This window comes from Rattus rattus, chromosome 4, assembly GCF_011064425.1.
Source record: "Rattus rattus isolate New Zealand chromosome 4, Rrattus_CSIRO_v1, whole genome shotgun sequence".
Taxonomy (NCBI): Eukaryota; Metazoa; Chordata; class Mammalia; order Rodentia; family Muridae; genus Rattus; species Rattus rattus.
The window spans coordinates 126,051,114-126,058,082 of NC_046157.1; the positions used below are offsets into that span (position 1 = coordinate 126,051,114).

General features: G+C 35.4%; 1 non-coding gene across 1 annotated transcript; it reads right to left on the reverse strand.

Annotated features, from left to right (window-relative positions):
• Positions 1-6,229: 6,229 nt before the first annotated feature.
• On the reverse strand, positions 6,230-6,422 carry LOC116899938. The gene has a single exon (XR_004387905.1). It is a non-coding gene; the product is annotated as a U2 spliceosomal RNA (small nuclear RNA).
• Between the last annotated feature and the right edge of the window lie 547 nt (positions 6,423-6,969).

Sequence of the window (6,969 nt, forward strand, 5' to 3'; positions counted from 1 at the left end):
TAGTAACATCCAGGACAATGAATCTCCATTAAATCTCAGATACTCTACTATAGCGGACCCTGATAAAAGCAACATAGCTGAATAATAAGACAGGGACTTCAAATTAGGCTTTATGAATATATTGTAAGTCATTAAAGATGAAATAACTTCCTTAAAAAAACCTGAGATAACACAAACAATGAAATAAAGAAAACACTTTAATCTCATGTAAGTAGGAAAAAGAATCAGTAAAGAAAATTGAAACTGGGAAAACTGGGAATAAAAAATTTAGGAACTTGAACAAGGAACAAAGAGGCAAGCCTCACCAACATCCTGTAAGAAATAGACAATCTCAGTTAGAGACAAAAGAGAATGAATGGATACATCAGTCAAAGAAAATATTAAATCCCCCAAAATACTGGCAGAAGACATCCCAGACATCTTGGACACATAAAACAACCAAATCTGAGAATTATTGGAACAGAAGGAAAACAGAAAATATTTTCAACAAAACCATAAAAGAAAATTTTCCCAGCTTAAGAGAAAAATGCCCAATATGGCACAAGAGGTATATAAAGATCAAATATGATGGATCCAAAAAGAAATTATCCAAGTTCCATATTCATCAAAAAGTAAACTCATAGAACAAGGAATGGATATGAAAACCTTCATAGTACTATAATAAAATAGCCTATATAAAAGCCGATATATTAAAATAACACCTGGCTTTTCAATGAAAAATCTAAAAGACAGTGGATCAAGGGAGATGTTATACAAATTCTAATACTGGTTTAGACTCCTATACCTAGAAAAACTTTCAACCACCATATATGGAGAAGAAAAGTTACTCCATGATAAAACCAGGCCACATCACATGAGGCCTGGGGGTTAAACTTAGGACATAGGGCTTGATGGATACTGCCTTTACTAGAGAAGTCATCTCACATATCCATGCTGTATGATTTCTAAAGAGAAATGATGTTGAAATCAATAGACCATTAGAACTTCACAATGAAATGTGGCCATTTTCTCTTACAAGAATTCAAATAATGCAGTGACCACAGCTATTGAGGGAAGAAGAAAATAAACACAATGAGGTTTCTAGCAATTTCTTGGTCAATGACTGATCCAAAAAGGACATCAGAATTAAATATACTTCATATTTTGAAGAAAATATTAATTCTTAAAATGTAATTTAATAGGAAGTGATTTTTATTCTATATTATTCAACAAGTATTAATCTTACTTTTTGTCGACTTACAATAATATGAAGCACTAGGGACATTGATCAAGCCAGTTTACTCAGTCAACTGGGTCTCAAAAGAGGGAGCAAGGATTGAAAAGAAAAAACAATTACACAACACTATAACACAACTCCAGCTAGTGCTGAGACTGAAGTGGGTTAACATTTTTCCTCTCTGCTTTTATATTATTGTAGGTCCATACAAAGAACATGGTCAATCCTAAGTCATAAACAGAGTAGTTAAGGAACAAATAAAGTATAAACAAAAGTCCCGTGATTATAGTATTCAGTATCTTAACAAGGCCCATCAAGATATGAAGAGCACATTGCTAAGCTGTATTCAACTTGAGCCTGTTTCCTGGGTCCTAGACAACGTCAAATTCCTGCCTGAGCCAACTTCTGTGTCCTAGCTCAATTTCAAATTCCTGTCAAATTTCTAGAAGTGGCCCCAAGAGCTCTCCACAGAACATGGTAAGGTCAACACTATAAATGACAGAAAAGAAACTCAGAAATATTTTTGGCTGAGCATATGAACCCATAAAGTATTTCTGTTATTGAAAATAACAATTGAAATTACCTTGTAACTCTTGCACTGAATTGAAAATTTTATTTCAGTACAAAAGTTTCACAAAAAAAAAATAGCCAATGAACTGAAGAAACAAACTAAGTTGTATCAAGAGGGAAATATTTAAAATGATAAATAAAAATCATTTACAACTAAACAGTTATGTAGATTTCATATATTAAGGGGGGAAATCTAAGTATATAATAAGAATAAAAGCTAAATGTCTTCAAACGACTTCTGCAAATAGAGGCAAAAACAGATGTACAAGAAGAGTTGTTTGTATTGTTTACTGAGTTAATTGTACATATGTTTTTATTTTCTACATTTTTATTATTAATCATTTTATTTACTTACATTTCAATTGTTGCTCCTTTTCTCAGTCTCCCTTCATGTGTTCTTTACCTTATCCCCCACCCCTTTGCCTCTGAGAAAGTAGTTCCCATCCCAACTACCTCAACAACTACCCCTTCATATTCCTTTCTTAGAGGTCCCCCACCTCAGTCCAATGGGAGGCTGTAACTATCAGTATCTGTCTCAGTCAGAGCTTGATAGTGTTTCTCAGTGGACAGTCTTGCTAGACTCCTGAAAGCACAGCAAAGTATTAGTAATAGTGTCATGGTTTGGTGCCTGCCTGAAGAATAGATCCCAAGTTGGGATGATCACTGGATGGCTGTTTATAAATCTCTGCTCCATTTTTGTACCTGTGATCCTTTTAGTCAGGAACAATTCTAGATCAAAAACTTTGAAGGTAGGGTGTTGACCCCATCACTCTATCTATTGAAGGTGGTCTCTTGAGTTTCTATCTCCTCATGATTAGGCATTTCAGATAAGGTCATCCACATTGAATCTAGAGAGTTTCTCAAATGATAGGTCTTGGGTACATTCTAGAGGTTCCTCAACTCTCCGCCCCCACAGCTTCTTATTTCCTTTCATTTATTTTACTATGAACTGTTTGTACTTTGAAATTTCATACATTTAGACAATGCATTCTGATTATTCTTTGCATCATCTCTTTCTCTTTCCAATCCCTGTCAGCCCTTTTCCTTTCTTCCAGTCCTTCTGTGGATTCAGGACTTTTGGACTTTATTTGTTGGTTTGTTTATTTCTTTGAAGAGTGAACTCTATATTTTCTTATATTTTTGGTTTGGAGCCTAACCTGTAACGACTGAGTCATGTCTTCAGCTTGAATTCTATATTTTCAAAACCCATTTCTTAATTAAATTGTTTAATTTTATTTACAATGATTTCATGAGTATAATTCCTCACTGTAAACCCTCTAAATGTATATTGACATATTTATGATATACCATATCTTATTCTATACTAAACTTAATTTTATTATCTTCAGAAATTTCTCTTTTTTGTTTTATTTTTTTCTTTTTCTTTTAGTGAATATTATCTTTATTTACATTTCAAATGTTATCCCTTTTACTGCTTTTCCCTCCAGCAACCCCCTATTCCACCCTTCCCCCTGCTTCTATGAGAGTGCTCCCCTACTCATTTAACTAACCACACGCTCCCTGTTCCCTGCTCTGGAATTTTCTTACACTGCGGCATCCAGCTGTGACAGGACCCAGGGCCTCCACTTCCACTGATGCCTGGCAAGGCCATCTTCTTCTACATATGCAATTGGAGCCATGGATTGTTCCATGTGTAGTCTTTGGTAACTCTGAAGTATCTGGTTGGTTGATGATATTGTTCTTCCTATGGGGTTGCAAACCCATTCAGCTTCTTCAATCCTTTCTCTAACTGCTCCACTGGTGACCCCATTCTCAGTCAAATGATTGGCTGTTAGCATTTGCCTATTTGTCTATTTGTCATGCTCTGGCAGAGCACCTCAGGCTTCTGCCAGCATGCACTTCTTGGAATTTGCAACAGTTTGGTGATTTTATATAGAACTTCAGATCTTTCTTATAGATATTTCTTCAGATATGTGCCTTTGTCTTTAAGTTGTACTATAAATAAGTTTTGCTTCACAAAATTTCATGTAATATTCCTATAGTGTACTTATTCAAAGTTACTACACAAAAAGTTATGTAGTATAGTCAAATATTATCGATAAGCATTGGGGACAAAACTGGCATTAAATAAAATATAATGTAGTATTGACCTGAGATAAAGACTTCCCAGGTCATGAGTATCATTTGTCAAAAGAGGACTTTGTTCCTGACTGATTTCCATGAATATTCATCAAAATATCATCAGATATATTTAGCAATATAAAGCAGAGCATCAGTAAAGTCTTAAAAAATAATACATTAGCAATTCTCAAATGACCAAACCATGGAGACTGTTTTAATATTTTCACAACCTTTCAGACTCATCCTGCTGTTTTGAATTTTTGGAAAAGATATATGAATGTGTGATGCAATTTATTTTCTCTATCATAGTAATAGAAAAATAAAATGAATCTTGGTTTTGAATCTTCCATACAACTTTGTATAATTTTTATTTAATTTCTGCAAGCAATTTTTACTTATTATATACAACTGCATCATTACAGTTCATTTTTTTCTATCATGCCATAAAATTCATTCACAATCATTTCTTTATTCACTTTATACATGCTATTCAGAGCAATTTTTAAAAACAAAGCGAAAAACTTCATCAAAATACCATTTACTCATTTTCTATGTATGCTCTTTCAAACACATCAAAATCACAATTTATTTAGATTCTTCTAACAAAAATATTATATATCATTCTTTACTAATATTATTTATTAATTACTTAGATATTAGATATGATTATAGGCTTTTTTTATCTTTTTTAACAATACTATGATTTACAGTCTGCTAAGAATATGTCGCAATGAAGTTCAAAATACAAATTCATAGGTCATTAAAATGCAAGTACATAGCCTTTTTCTTTTTTATTTATTGAATATTTTATGTATTTACTTTTCAAATGTTATCACCTTTCCTGGTTCCCCCCTTTCTTTCCCCATTCCTAGTGCTTCTATGGGGGTGGTCCTGCTCCCATCCACCTACTCCCACCTCACCTCCTTGGCATTACCCTAAACTGGAGAAATGAGCCATCACAGGACCAAGGGCTTTTCCTCTTATTTATGACACACAATGCTACTCTCTGCTACATATGAGACTGGAGCCATAGGTCCCCGAATATGTACTCTTTGGTTGGTGGTTTAGTCTCTGGAAACTTTTGGGGTGGGGGTTCTTGTTGGTTGATATTGTTGTTCTGCATATGTGGTGGCAAAAACCTTCACCTCCTTCAACTCCTTCTGTCCTTTCTCTAACTCCACAATTAGAGTTCTAGTGCTCAATGTGATGATTAGCTGTGATCCTCATCTGTATCAATAATGCTCTGGCAGATCATCTCAGGAGATATCCAAATAAAGTTCCTGTCAGCAAGCATTTCTTGGGATCAACAATAGTGACTGGGCTTAGTGGCCTCATATTCGTAGGATCCACAGGAAGGGCAGTCTGGGGATGGCCTTTCCTAAATGATCTGCTCCGCTCTTGTCCCTGAATTTCCTAAAAGCATTTTATTTCTCCTACTAAGAAGACTAAAGCATCCACATGTTGGTCTTCCTTCTTGAGTTTATATGATCTGTGAATTGTATCTTGTGTATTCTGAGTTATTGGGATAATATCTAGTTGTCAGTGAGTACATACATTGTGTTGTTTTGTGACTGACTTACGTCATTCAGGATGTTATCTTTTTCTTTTTTCTTTTTTTTTTCCATTTTAGAACAACATTGTAAATGCTGGTCTGCTCAGTCCATGGTCACAGGGCAGTTGTAACTAGAGACAGCTGGAAGGACAGGGAGGTAGGGAAGATCAGTCAGGAGCAGAGAAAAAAGAGACTTGGGAGGGGAGGCAGGACTGTAGAGGGCCCCAGTAGGATGAAATTTTTTAGTTCCATCCATTTGCCTAAGAATTTCATGAAGTCATTTTTTAAGAGCTAAGTAGTACTCCACTGTGTAAATCTGCCATATTTTCTATATCCATTCCTATGTAGGACATCTACATTCTTTCCACCTTATGGCTATTTTAAATAAGGCTGCTATGAACATAGTGGAGCATGTGTCCCTGATATATGTTGGAGCATCTTTTGGGTATCTGCCTAGGAGTGGTATTGCTGGGTCTTCAGATAGTACCATGTCCAATTTTCTGAGGAATCACTAGACTGATTTCCAAAGTGATGGTACCAGTCTGCAATCCCACCAACAATGGAGGAGTGTTCCCCTTTCTCCACACCATCACCAATATCTATTGTCAACTAAGTTTTTTGTCTTAGCCATTCTGACTGGAGGTGGGATTTCAGGGTTGTTTTGATTTGCATTTCCTTGATGACTAAGGATATTGAACATTTCTAAAGTTATTTCTTGGCCATTTGATATTCCTCAGTTGAGAATGCTTTGTTTAGCACTGTACCACATTTTTCTTTTTTCTTTTCTTTTTCTTTTTTTGAGTCTGCCAAGTGAGTGCACCATTCCTGGAGGAACTGCAATACCAAGTCAATGCATGGAGGGGAGGTCCAGCAAGCTCCTGTTCCAACTCCTAGTTCCAAAAATCCATTTAATATACTGTCCTCAGATAGTGGACATATCAGATATTAAACTGAGAAGAACAGGTACTACACTTGATCTTAGCCAAAAGGCTGAGAAGTGATGTACCACATTTTTAATATGGTTATTTGATTCTCTAGAGTCGAACTTAGTTCTTTGTATATATTGAATATTAGCCCTCAGTCAGATGTAAGATTGGTAAAGATCCTTTCCGTATCTGTTGGTTTCCATTTTGTCCTAATGATAGTGTCCTTTGCCTTACAGAAGCTTTGCAATTTAATGAGGTTCCATTTGTTGATTCTTGGTCTTAGAGTATAAGCCATTGGTATTCTGTTCAGGAAATGTTCCCCTGTGTTTGAGGCTCTTCTCCACTTTCCTTCCTATTAGTTTCAGTATATCTGGTTTTATGTGGAGATCCTTGATTCACATGGAATTCTCTGTTGTACAAGGAGATAAGGATGGATAGATTTGCATTCTTCTTCATGCTGATCTCCAATAGAAGCATGTGTTGAAAATAGTGTCATGGATGTTATTGGATGGTTTTAGCTCCTTTGTCAAAGATCAAGTGGTGATTTAACCAATCATTTCTGGATCTTCATTTCTGGGTCTTCAGTTCTATTCCATTGATATACCTTCCTGTTGCTCTACAAA